We start from the raw sequence: 14,381 nt of genomic DNA, 5'->3' as shown, positions 1-14,381 counted from the left end.
CATATAAATATTAGCAGTATTATTTCTAGTTCTGTGGAAAATGACATTGGGATTTGGATGGGTATTATGCATATTTTAATAATATTGAATTTTCCAATCCATGAACAGGAGATGCATTTCCATGTGTTTGTGTTTGCCCTCTTCATTTTCTATCATAAGTGTTTTACAGTTTTCATTGTAGAGATAGTTCACCTCTGTAGTTAAATCTATTCTCAAGCATTTTATTTTTTACTAATTTTTGGAAGCAGGGTTTACTTTCTTGATTTTATTTTCAGATGCTTCACTACTGGTGTACAATAACGCCACTCATTTTTGTACATTGACTTTGTATCCTGCAATTTTGCTAAATTTGCTTATTATTTATAACAGCTTTTTGGTGGAATATTTGAGGTTTTCTATATAAAAGATCATGTCATCTACAAAGAGTGACAATTTGACTCCCTCCCGCCCAATTTGAATGTTCATTGCTTATTTTTCTTGCTTGAGGACCTCTAGCATACTTCTCTCTTGTTCCAAATATTTTTTTTTTTTTGACAGGCAGAGTGGACAGTGAGAGACAGAGACAGAGAGAAAGGTCTTCCTTTGCCGTTGGTTCACCCTCCAATGGCCGCCGCGGCCAGTGCACTGCTGCCGGCGCACCGCGCTGATCCGAAGGCAAGAGCCAGGTGCTTCTCCTGGTCTCCCATGGGGTGCAGGGCCCAAGCACCTGGGCCATCCTCCACTGCACTCCCTGGCCACAGCAGAGAGCTGGTCTGGAAGAGGAGCAACCGGGACAGAATCCGGCACCCCGACCGGGACTAGAACCCGGTGTGACAGCGCTGCTAGGCGGAGGATTTACCTGTTGAGCCACAGCGCCGGCCTATGTTCCAAATATTAAAGAGGAAACCTTCAGCTTTCCCGTTTATGATGTTAGCTGTTGATTTTTTATATGGCCTTTATTACACTGAGGTGGTGTGTCCTTTATACCAAATTTGGTTAGAATTTTTATCATGAAGGAACTTTGTACTTTATCAATTACCATTTGTGTAATTATTTAGACAATCATACGATTCTTGTCCTTCATTCTATGGATATGGTATGTAACATTTATGGATTTGCATAGGTTGAATCACCTTTGCTTCCCTGGGATGAATCCCATTTGATCATGATAAATGAATTTTAAAATGTGCTGTTGGAGACCGGTGCTTTGGCTCACTTGGTTAATCCTCTGCCTGTGGAGCTGGCATCCCATATGGGCACCAGGTTCTAGTCCCAGTTGCTCCTCTTCCAGTCCAGCTCTCTGCTGTGGCCCAGGAAGGCAGTGGAGGATGGGCCAAGTGCTTGGGCATCTACACCCGCATAGCAGACCAGGAGGAAGTTCCTGGCTCCTGGCTTCTGATCGGCATAGCTCCGGTTGTAGCAGCCATTTGGGGGGTGAACCAATGGAAGGAAAACTTTTCTCTCTGTCTTTCTCCCTCACTGTTTAACTCTACCTGAAAAAAAAAATGTGCTGTTGGATTCAATTTGACGGTGTTTTGTTGAAGATTTTTGCATCTATTTTCATCAAGGAAATTGGTTTGAAGCTTTCCTATTTGTTGTGTCCTTTTCTGGTTTTGGTATCAAGGTGACACTGCCGTCAAATAATGAAATAGAAAGAATTCCCTCCTTTTCTACTTTGTTGAAATAATTTAAGAAGTGGAAATTCATCTTTATAAGTTTGGTATAATTCAGCAGTGATGCCATTTGGTCCTGGGATTTTTCTTGATGACAGACTTTTTATTGATGATTCATACTTGCTATTCATTGTTCAGTTTAGGTATTCTATTTCTTCATGATCCAATCTTGGCAAGGTATAATTGTCAAAACATTTGACCATTTATTTTATTTTATCATTAATTTTCATAGTGATCTCAAATAATCCTGTGTCAGTTGGAATGTACCCATTTTTACCTCTGGTTGTATACCTTTTAATTCTGCTTTTTGGGAACTGAGATGTGCTCCCCCTTGGCACATGAAACTTTGATATGCACCTTGTTCTGTTTTCTGTTCTGCATAGGCACTCTTTTGTGTTTTGTGCACAAGATGCTCAGAATGGCAGTGTTGTTCATTGCCGTCATCCCTGGATTAATATCAGTGACATTGGGCTATTCAGGGCACTTCTTCAGCTTCAATAGGAGAGGCATCAGCAGAACTTCTGCCCCCATACTGTCTCCCTTGTGTTCAAGCATAAGCCTTTGGAAAGACTTGTCTGGGTGCCATATTGGTAGTCAGTAACACAATATCTTCTTCCTACATACTTCCTGGGGTATTAAATTTTTTGTCATAGCAGTGGACAAATAGGCAAATATTCACATCCAAAATATCCTGGCTTCAGCTTACCCCAGCCCTGGGTCTTATGACTATTTGGAGAGTGAACCAGTAGACGGGAGACCTCTCTCTCTTTTTCTATCTCTGGGTGTGTGTGTGTCCTCCCTCCATCTCTCTGTAACTCTGTATTTCAAATATATAACTCTTTTTTTAAAAATTTAATAAATGCAGGAGTCCTAAGCCACACTGATTCTTCTATCCTCCTCTGCACTCCTCGGCTGAGTATGTGGCCAGCATCCCTTACTCCACTCCTGAATGTAAGAAAAAATATTTGGGGGGGATTATTCAGATTCCATGAAAGAAACAGAAAAACCAAAGGTAGATTATATAGCTATGTAGACATAGATAATATAAATGTATAGATATAGCTATATTCTATAAAATGAAGAATTGGCTCACATGATTATGAGGACCGGCATTGCCAAAATCTAGCCAATCCCCTAGATCAAAGATGGCCAGACAAGAAGAAATCTCTTTTCCTCATAGAATATCAGCCTTTGTTTTTTCACTCATGCCTTCAATTTATTAAATGAGGCGCATTCACATTATGGATGGCAACCTGCTTTATTTAGTCCATTAATTGCATGTTAATCTTATCCTGTAACATCCTTGCAGACATACTCAGAATAATTACTGACCAAATATCTGGACAGCCCATAGCTCATTCACATTGCATCACACCAACCAATCCCACACAAATTGATAGATGGTATGGGACATAATAGACACTGGAATTAAGTGAAGCTAAGTGTTTCAGAGGATGGCTTTTTCCCCAAAGCACTATTATACAAGAGAAGAAAAAACTATCACTATGAGCGAAGAGACAAAGAAACTCATATAAGAAAAATATCCTACAAATCCAAAATTCAGGTACTTCATTACGCCTTGATTTAATACAGGGGTGCACTGCTACCTTGGTTTTTGTATTTTTCTTCTTCGTTTTTGTTTTATTTTACTATAAAATATTTTTGTTAATTTCTTTTTTAATTTATAAAAGGTAACAGATTTCATGTATTTCATATATACAGAATTAGGAAAATAGTGATACTTCCCACCTTACCCTTCCTCCCTCCCACAATTCCACCCTCCATCATCCTTCCTTGCTTGCTTTTTCTTTTAATTTTTGCAATGACATACTTTCAGTTTATTGTTATAATCATAAGCTTAACCCTCAACTAAGTAAAGAACTCAAAAGATAATAGGAAGAAAAAAAATCACTAGGGGCCAGTGCTGTGGCTAAGTGGGTTAATGCCCTAGCCTGAAGCTCCAGCAACCCATACGGGCACCAGTTTGAGATCTGGCTGTTCCTCTTCCAATCCAGCTCTCTGCTAAGGCCTGGGAAAGCAGTAAAAGATGGTCCAAGTCCTTGGGCCCCTGCACGCATGTGGGAAGAAACTCCTGGCTCCTGGCTTTGGATCAGCACAGCTCTGGCCATTGCGGCCAACTGGGGAGTGAACCACAGGATGGAAGACCTCTCTCTTTCTCTCTCTCTGACTCTCCTCTCTCTGTGTAACTCTGACTTTCAAATAAATAAATAAATCTTTTTAAAAAATCACTGTTCCTCAACAGTAAACAAAAGGGCACAAAAATAGTCAAATCTCAAAATGTCAATTTCACACATATACATTACATTTTTTTAATATTTATTTATTCATTTGAAAGTCAGAGTTACACAGAGAGAAGAGAGGCAGACAGAGAGAGAGGTCTTCCATCCAATGGTTCACTCCCCAGATGGCTGTAACAGCTGGAGCTGTGTCGATATGAAGTCAGGAGCCAGGAGCTACTTCCAGGTCTCCCATGTGCATGCAGGGGCCCAAGAACTTGGCCCATCTTCTACTGCTTTCTCAGGCCAAAGCAGAGAGCTGGTTTGGAAGAGGAGCAACTGGAACTAGAACCAGCGCCCATTTGGGATGCTGGCGCTTCAGGCCAGGGTGTTAACCTGCTGTGCCACAGCACTGGCCCCATACATTACATTTTTTGTACTTTATTAGTTACCTCAGAGCAGGTAAACTATATGATATACATTATATATATATTATGATTATATTACGATTGCATAATATATTATATATTATATGCAATATAATATATATAATATATTCTATATTATACATTATATATTATATAATATATTATATATGTATATTATATACATTATATATTATATATTATATTTACATATAATTATATAATTATATATAAATTATATTATATAAATATAATTATATTTATATATTGTCATATATTATATACTATAATATATGATATATAATATATATAATATTATATATTATAAAGTATATGTTATATAATATGTATATATAATATGTTTTATATTATATTATATACAATATATAAATATATAATATATACAACATATATAATATATATTATATATTATATAATATATACAAATATATGAAATGCATATAGTATATATTATATATGTTATATAACATATTACATGTTATTATACAGTATATATTATACAGTATATTATATATTGTATGTATTGTATATTATATATATGATTATATATGATATATAATATATATTATATAATATTATAATATTATAAATTATATATAATATAAATATTATATTTATATAACATAATTTTTATATAATTATATATAAATATAATATACACAGTGTATTATATAAATATAATATATATAAATATATATATATAAGTTATATATATATAACTTTTGGGGCCTGGCTTATTTCACTAAGTATAAAGGTTTCCAGTTGCATCCATTATGTTACAAAAGACAGGAGTTAATTCCTTTTTTATGGATGAGTACTATTCCATAGTGTACACATGCCACATTTTCTTCAGTCATCAGCTATGGGATATCTGGGTTGATTCCTTATCTTTGTTATTGTAAATTTAGCTAAAGTAAACATGGAAATGCAGATAACTTTTTCATATGTTGATTTCATTTCATTTGAGTAAATTCTTAGGAGTGGGATTCTCCGTCATATGGTCTATCTATTTACCAAGCTCTGAGGAATCTCCATACTGTCTTCTATAATGGTTGTACCAGTTTACATTCCCACCAACAGTGGGTTAGGGTATATTTTTCCCCACATCCTTGGCCAGAATTTATTGTCTTTTGATTTTTGGATGATAGCCATTCTAACTAGGTTAAGGTAAAGCCACACTGTGGTTGTTATTTGCATTTCCCTGATAGCTAGTGTTCCAGAGCAGGGCCATGTAGTCTTAATGAATATCTGCTTTCTGATATGTTTTTTGGGTCTTCTCAGCCTCTGAATTCAGAGCGAAGTTTACCTCCAAAGCAAACTTTATCTGAGTCTGTGCCCTTTATCAACTTGTTACCCTTTTAACTGAGAAATTAAGGATGCCCCCATTGCAATTGATTCTGGAATCCAATTTTTTTTTTTTTAATTTTTGACAGGCAGAGTGGACCGTGAGAGAGAGAGAGACAGAGAGAAAGGTCTTCCTTTTTGCCATTGGTTCACCCTCCAATGGCCGCTGCGGCCGGCACACTGTGCTAATCTGAAGGCAGGAGCCAGATGCTTCTCCTGGTCTCCCATGGGGTGCAGGGCCCAAGCACTTGGGCCATCCTCCACTGCACTCCCGGGCCACAGCAGAAAGCTGGCCTGGAAGAGAGGTAACCAGGACAGAATCCGGAGCCCAGACTGGGACTAGAACCCGGTGTGCTGGCGCTGCTATGTGGAGGATTAGCCTGTTGAGCCACGGCGCCAGCCTAGAATCCAATTTTCTAAGCCCTCTGTTTTCTTGGCTATATGCTTTGTTAGCATACCACTTCACATTATATCCATTCAACTGCGTCCTGTGGTGCTGCTAGGGTTCCTCACAGAGGAAGAAACAGTTTCCTTATGAAGAAGGAGCAGAAGAAGCAGATGACAACATGATCTCACAGATTCACAGTTCTGGTAAAATAAAATTTCATGCCATAATGTTTCATGCCATAATGTTCCAATCCTAAATATTTCTTTGGTGGATTCAATTTATAATTTTTTTTGTCAGTGAATCATTCCATATATTCCAAAAACAAACAAACAAAAAAAGAATTGGTACTCTCAATTCCTTTTGGAAATGAATAAAAATACTTACATTGTGTCTTTGATTCAATTATTAGATACAAGTAACCACTATAAAACAGTTATTTTAGATGCAGTCATTCACTGTCCTTCATTGAACAGCCAATGTCTAAAGACTTAAACTTAAATACTAGGTAAAATGGTATATTAATCACTCTGAATAAGTACACATAAAATAGAATCAATTGGCTATTGGCCTATGTAAAATTTTATTTAAAAAACTCGGCAAAGAATAGCAAATCATATTAAGCTCCCTCTCTTTCCCTGTCTATGTCTCCCTCTTTCCCCTTGCTTCTCTGTCTCTTGTTTCTCTCCGTTTCTGTCTCCTAAACTTGTCTCTCAGCTTCAAACTCATTAAACTCAGAAAAGCATTGTCTTGAAGAATAATAAAGAATTTAAAAGTCTATTTGCAATGTTTCATATGAACATAGAAATAGAAACACATTGGCAGGTACTGTGGTGCATCAAGCTAAGCTGCCACCCTTGGCGCCTGGCAAATTTTGGCATTTTGAGTGCCAGTTCAAGTCCCAGCTACTCTGCTACCAATCTACATCTCTGCTAAGGTGCCTGCAAAAGATGCAGAGGATGGTGCAAGTATTTGGGCCCCTGCCACCCACGTGGAGCTCTGACCTCATGGTTTTGGCCTAAACCAGCCCAGTCTTTGGGACTGGGACCACCTGGTGATGATCCAGCAGATGGAAAATCTCTTTCTCTCTGTCTTTCCCTCTCTCTCTCTCTCTCTCTCTGCGTCCCTCCACTTCTCAAATAAATAAGTAAATCTTTTACAAAACAGGAATACATGCAAAATCTACAGAAGAAAAATATACTCAATAAATACATGAAAATGTGAACAATATCATACATAAACAACAAAATGCAAAATTTACCAGATACTAAAATTTACATACCAAAAGGCATAAGTTATAGTTCAACAAGAATGCTAAATCTTAGCAAAGGACATGTGAAAAGAGAGCTATCACACACTGCTTATGGAAATATAGGTGTTAGAAGACTATAAATCCATTTGGAATTGTCAAGTTCTTTTAAAATTCAAATATTTCTCTCAGTGTTTCAGCACCAGGAATCAACCTCACCTTCACCTCTGTAATCAGAGATTCAAAGATGCATGTGCAAATCTGTTTATGATGGCTTTGTTGATAAGGACCTAAGCGAGAAGTAGCCCAACTATGCAACAGTGAAGAGTAATTGACTGAATGATAATATGTCCTTAGGATAGACAGTCTGGGAAGCTTTAGTCACAGTCTCCTAATGTGCTTTAACATTCATCTGAATTTTGTTACTGTTAGGAAGTAGATGAAATGAACTATGGATCTTATTTGTAACATTTTACAGAGGATTTCTGTATCATTTCACAAAACTAATGGTTATCTTGTGACATGAGAACCAATGTTCTCCCTTTCCTTTAATTATTTAATTTAATTATACTCAAATTTCTATTGAAATTCTATTCAAATTTCTGGTTGAGAAATTTTGGATAGATGATAGATGCAAAAGTAGATAATAGATAAGTAGACAGATGATAGCTATAGACTAGAAGAGAATTTATCAAAATATTAAAGCATTGTCCTACATAACACTTGATTTAAGGGCAAAATAATGAACTCTTCCCCAAAAATACTTAACTTCTTTATTTTTGAATATTATTAGGGAATGACTACACATTTTCAAGTTCTTCTCAGACTTTATAATTCTCCCTAATATTTAATTTATTCATGAGTGGTAGAAACATGGTGCCATTTTTTCTTACTAAGACAAATATAGTCTTTAATATGCATTTTTATATGAGACAGAAAAAGAGAGCTCCCATGCCCTGGTTCATCCCCCAAATGTCCACAAAGGCCAGGGCTCCTCAAGGCCAAAGCCAGGAGCTGGAAACCCAATCCAGGTCTCACGTAAGTGGGAGGAACCCAACTACTTCAGTCATTCCATGGTGCACATCAGTAGGTACCTGGATCTGAAGCAGAGTGAGGACTTAAACCCAGGTACTCCGATAAACAATATGAGCATTCCAAGTGGCAATGTGAGTACTACTAACATGTAGTTTTAAAGCATTCTGACAGAGCAAAAGATGTTTGAGTAACTAAGTACTCCAGATGTATTTTTATTATTGGTTTTCCTTATTGTAAAGTGAACACTACAGTTGTGTATTATTTTATTTAACTTTTAAATAAGTTTTAAAAATTTCTTTTAACTATAACTCTCAATTTTCATTAAAAATTAATACATTTCACTGCAAAAGAAGTTCCTTCTTTTGGCAAAACCCACAACTGCTGCTGGCTGGCACAAAAGTGATGATTTAATTAAGATTTGTTAGAATATTGGGATAAAGAATTTCTTCCTTTGAAAACCCAACATTAGTTCTTAAAAACTTCTTTGTTCCCCTGCTATGTAGCTTAAATGTTTTACCCATCCCAAGTAGAAACTTTAGAGAATCTCAAAGAATTTTTGAACAGACATATGTCACAAAATTTCAAATTTTCCTATGAAAGAATTGCTCTCTTATATTCAATGATATACTTACCCTCCAACTAGCCACAACAAATACTTCCTGTATTTTTAGTAATAATCCAGTTCCTGATTGTATCACAATGAGTTACAGTCATAAGTGCTGTTTGCAAGTTATGAGGGTTCCAATGTTGTTAGAATGACTCAAAACCTGAGGGTCCATCCTTATTACTATGGTAATGTTATTCTTGGATCCAGGATAGCCAAGAAAAAAGCATGGAGGACAGTCTCAGCACCCATCATCCTGTCTACCTGGGTGTTAGGAACCTTCTCTAAAACTGTGAGCATTCATATGAAATTCCAGGATCACCATAACTGTAGCTCTCTCCTATAGGTGCACTCAGGGGCTTTTTATAAAGATTTTTTCTTGCTGGATCCTCCACCTCATTCCTTCCAGAGTCCTTTTGCAAGTTGCTGACAGATGATACACAGTCATAGCTCAAGGCAGCTCTCTCTCCTTTTGAGGTGGATAAACAAGCATCTTGTTTATTTCTCTGATACTTGTAGAATTCTGATTTGTGCCTGGAGCTTCACAAAAAAAAAAATGGTTAAAGAGTCTGTTTGGTGTTATCAAAATTGTCCTGACTTGCATGAAAAATACATGCTACATCAGTCATGGGGCATTCACCATAAGAGCAAAGGTATACACCGAGCAAGAGACATTATTGACAACAAGGAATCAAGGTCACCTACTTGTCCATTTTATTCGTGCCAATAGACAGGCTCAGATCTGATTCTCAACATGGTACTTCCAGGAGAATGATTGATTCCGGCTTACTTGAATTTATGCATTAGAGGACTCAGTTATATTCGGTTGGTAATAGGTAGCTCTTGAAGTATATACTGCATTTCTTGCACTGGAGCTTCCTGAACACCTCAAACATCATTCCTATCCGTTAACATTACTTCAGCATTAAGTCACCTCACCCACCGACAAATCCAGTTTGTATTTCAGACTGATCAAGCTGTAAAGAATTCTCTTGACCTGGGCTCCAATTAAAATTGACAGCTTTTAGGCCATATTGAATTGCTGTATCGAGTAATGCTTCCAAAATTCTGCAGGTCCACAAGCATTGTACTACCTCTTAGTGCTGGCAGTAAGGGCAATGCAGAATAGCTTACCCTTTCATGGAGCAAGTGGATATCCCAGACTAATTTAATCATGATAATACTCTAAACATGACACTGATCTCTCAGGTCCCTGAAATGTAGTATTTTCTCCATCTCTGTGGGACTACAAGCAGTTCTCAGATCTTTTGGGTAGTTTTCATGTCTTAATCACAAATTCCAGTTAGTATAAAGCCATCAATTTAGTGAACTAGCATTACCAAATAAGTATATATGTATATATGATATAGTTAGCTATGATAGTTATGTAATCAGTTATGGTGGATACCTTTATAGTATAGTCTCGAGCTCAGAGCATGAATATGCACCTCCATCCTTATCATCTAAAGTCAAGTTTCTCTGATCTTTTCCAACGATAGGTTTTAAAAATCATTTCATGTCTGTTAAGGCTGTGTTGGCCAAGAAATCATTTGTAATGCCTCATAAAAATTGTACATATGTCTTTTTTCAGAAAATGGTTACCCTAGCAAAGGACTCATATCCTTCTAGAAGACCAAAGAAATATTTTTCCAGGCATACTTGCAAATCATTGCAGGGAACTTTCTCAAGATATGTCAGCCACCACTAGAATCAATGGATTCTGAGTACGGTAATAGAATATGCTTTTCATTGGGACAGCCTTTACCTGTTCTGGTTGTTATGATGTATCACAATGATTTCAATAGAGAGTCCCCTAGTTGGTTGGCCTTCTAATTCTTTACAAGGGATAGCATTATCCTTAGTAACCTCCATGAGTGCTGATGGACAAGAAGGCATTTTTTTCTGGCCTTTCAACAGGTGGTAATCACAAGACTCACATGACTTTTGATGGTTGAGGTTGCCACCTCCTATCTTTCATTTCGTATACTAACTGAGCCATTGGTACTAGAGTCATGTTCCAGGAAAACCGTTGTTTGCTATCAATTTACACAAAAGGGGACACATTGCTACATTTTTCATTCAAAGAAAATACCCTTTGGCCCCTGCTAGGTACATGGTCAGAAAGAAACTTTTCCCTTCTTATAGAGTGAATCCATTCTAATATGAACCTAACTCTTCGGACATTTATCATGCTATGCAAATGTCAATATCCCCCTGCCCACACACCATTAGTCCTTGATGCACGCAGTTTAAGGATACATCCCATGAAACCACTCCATGTTTTTGCAAAAGCCTTAAATCTCACATCACAGGTGAATGCTGTCACATCGAGGATGTCTCCCTGTTCAATCTTACATCCATACACCCTGTGGAAGAGATTCATGATCTTCTACACAAATTCCTCTGGACCTGCCAGTATGCAGTCATTGATTTCCATGCATCCTATTCTTTCCAGAAAAGAGTGTATGCTTCCATAACCAGGCAGTGTTGGACTGACTTCAGTTAATGGGGTGCAGACAATGAGTGATGGAGAAGTTTCATGGAAGCAGACCTTATATTGCCAGATGATCACTCTCCAGGCACGGGAGTTTGCTCTCAGCTAGCATGGGGGGAAGGTTTCTCACACACAAAAGCCTCCATCCCACGACTCAGAGGGCCACACTTCCCAATAGCACCTGCACTTTGTCATTAGGTCACTAATGCAGGTCACTAGAGACAGTACATTACAACTCTGTTGCAGCTTGGCTACCCTTATGAGCATATCCTAGAACTAGTTTTCAGCATATTCTCCATAACTCAGGTGATGAGAGTCTGCATCACAGAGTCTGACCTTAATGCTAGGTAGGTTGAGACGGTCAGCTCCACAGGTGATAAAATAAATATGTATAAAGACTAGTCTCTCTTCTGTACAAGTGGTGCGCCACAAGCCAAGCTGAGTCAATTGAGGATCCATGGTAGTGGGGCCATATTTATAATTTATACCTTAATTTCTTCTTGTCAAAGATTGGCTAGGAAAACAGGATGATATTGAACTGATGTAAGTGGCCACACATGCCTAGCTCCTAACTTCCACCACTGAGAATAACATGTGGTCTGAGAATTGGTTAAGTGGTTAGCTACTTTCTAAGTCTCTTTCCTAATCATGACTTTTTAGAAATATATTTGTTTTTTTTTTGTTTGTTTGTTTGTTTTGTTTTGTTTTTTTTTGACAGGCAGAGTGGACAGTGAGAGAGAGAGAGACAGAGAGAAAGGTCTTCCTTTGCCGTTGGTTCACCCTCTAATGGCCGCCGCGGTAGCGCACCGCGCTGTTCCGATGGCAGGAGCCAGGTGCTTATCCTGGTCTCCCATGGGATGCAGAGCCCAAACACTTGGGCCATCCTCCACTGAAACACATGGGAATTCAGTGGTCAACGTTTTGCTTATTTAGTCCTAGTTCATTTGAATTTGTATCAGAGTATGGTCAACAATGATAGCAATTTTTGGAATCTACTAAAACATGTTTTATACCTTAGCAAATCATGAGTTTTACAGATTGTATTTCTCACACACATATGTTATGTAAATGTGCATACAAATTGTGTATTCGTGTTGCTTAACTATTCTGTTTTTGATAATTAATTGATTGCTTGAAATTAATCATTGTGAAAAGTATGTTAAGCTTCCCATTATGACAATGGAATTGTCCATCTATGCTTTTATCATTACTACTACAATTATTGTTTCATGGGACTTATGGGTATTTACTAAGTATATGTAGGTTTACGAATCTCTCTATAGGGGTCAGTGCTGTGGTGCAGTGGGTTAGCGCCCTGTCCTGAAGTGCTGACATCCCATATGGGCGTCAGTTCAAGACCTGACTGCTCCACTTCCTATCCAGCTCTCTGCTGCGGCCTGGGAAAGCAGTAGAAGATGACCCAAGTCCTTGGGCTCCTGCACCCACATGGGAGACATGGAAAAAGCTCTTGGCTCCTGGCTTCGATTCAGTGCAGCTCTGGCCGTTGCCACCAATTGGGGAGTGAACCAGTGGGTAGAAGACATATCTCTCTCTCTCTCTCTCTCTCTCTCTCTCTCTCTCTCTCTCTCCTCTCTCTGCATAACTCTGACTTTCAAATAAATAAATAAATCTTTAAAAAAAGAATCTCTCTATAAACTTGTTGGCCTGGAGCCATTCCATGTTGACGGGCAGGGCCACAGTGTAATTAGTAGGCTGAGACGTTTGGGTCCTGTAAGTTTGTGGAGGATAATTGCTCGCCTGGTTCTGCTGTGACGGTGGAGCAGACAGTTGTTGAGGCTGGCCAGAAAAGGCAGGAGCTGGTGCCTGGGAAGTTGGTTGTTGGCCATATCTCTGGAACTGCTGCAGTTGCTGGGGTCCAGTCTGCTGACTCTAACTGGCTGCATACTGCACATCATACTGCTGAGGTGGCTGCTGCACACCATAACCAGCCTGTTGCTTTACTGTTGGTACAGCTGGCCTTCCATCTGACCTCCTTGTGTCTGGACTCCTGTGTGTGGTGGCTGCTGCAGCTGAACTCCTGGTGGGTGAGCTGCTGAGGAGGAGGAAGAAATGTTGTCAGGAGTGCCTGATCGATCTTCTGCAGGAGCACTTGGTGGCCCTGAAACCAGATCATCTGTTAAGCCAAATGCTGACATAACATTTTTATTGATTTCATCTTGGTTTTTCAAAGGGTCAAAAGCTGACATACTTGCTGCCATACCTGAGTAGACTGTTTTCCAGAAGAACCAGAAGCAGTAGGTTTTTCTTCTCTACCACCCACAGTATCATTTTCAGGAATACTGGTGGAAGGTCCTGGCTCTCCAGGTGGCTCCAAGCTATCCAATAAGTGATTCACTTTATTTTGAAGCTCTATCAGTTCTCGATGGAAGTATTTCACCTGACTTGATCCAAGGGGTCTGGGTTGACCATTAACAAATGATGTCAGTTTCAGTATCCTACTACACTGAATGGCAAAGGACAGGTCAAAACTATCAAAAATTGTTATAAGATCTCCATCTTCATCTTTATACTTTATTGTAACTTCATCATTACTCAGAAGTTTTCCTCGGAAAACTCGTTGCACCATTAGCACTAATTCATCATAAGTGATAGCTTCATTATGAATGGGAATTCATCAAATATCCTCCACAAGTTGAGCTTTGATGATTAGGGTTCCACTTAGGTCCAACTGTCCATTCATGGTGGATTCCAGGATGTTCTATATATACAAGTCTAGAGAAACAGACTTGTATATATAGAACATATATATATATATATATATATATATATATATATATATATATAACACATATATAAACAGCTTGCTGAGGCTGCCACCGCCTCTCCATCAGTCTGCGCTGACCCAGCTAGGGTGAGGGAAGGCTCGTGGGGGGAGGCTGCAGTCACCACCTGGTCTGTCACCCTCCCCAGCCCC

General features: G+C 38.4%; 1 pseudogene; it reads right to left on the bottom strand.

The window, feature by feature from the left end:
- Window positions 1-9,236: 9,236 nt before the first annotated feature.
- Window positions 9,237-14,147, bottom strand: LOC133773494 (protein TFG-like; annotated as a pseudogene).
- Between the last annotated feature and the right edge of the window lie 234 nt (window positions 14,148-14,381).

The sequence above is a fragment of the Lepus europaeus genome, chromosome 14 (genome assembly GCF_033115175.1).
Source record: "Lepus europaeus isolate LE1 chromosome 14, mLepTim1.pri, whole genome shotgun sequence".
NCBI lineage: Eukaryota > Metazoa > Chordata > Mammalia > Lagomorpha > Leporidae > Lepus > Lepus europaeus.
The sequence above is the reverse complement of the archived record's forward strand: the minus strand, read 5'-3'. Positions and strand labels throughout refer to the sequence as shown.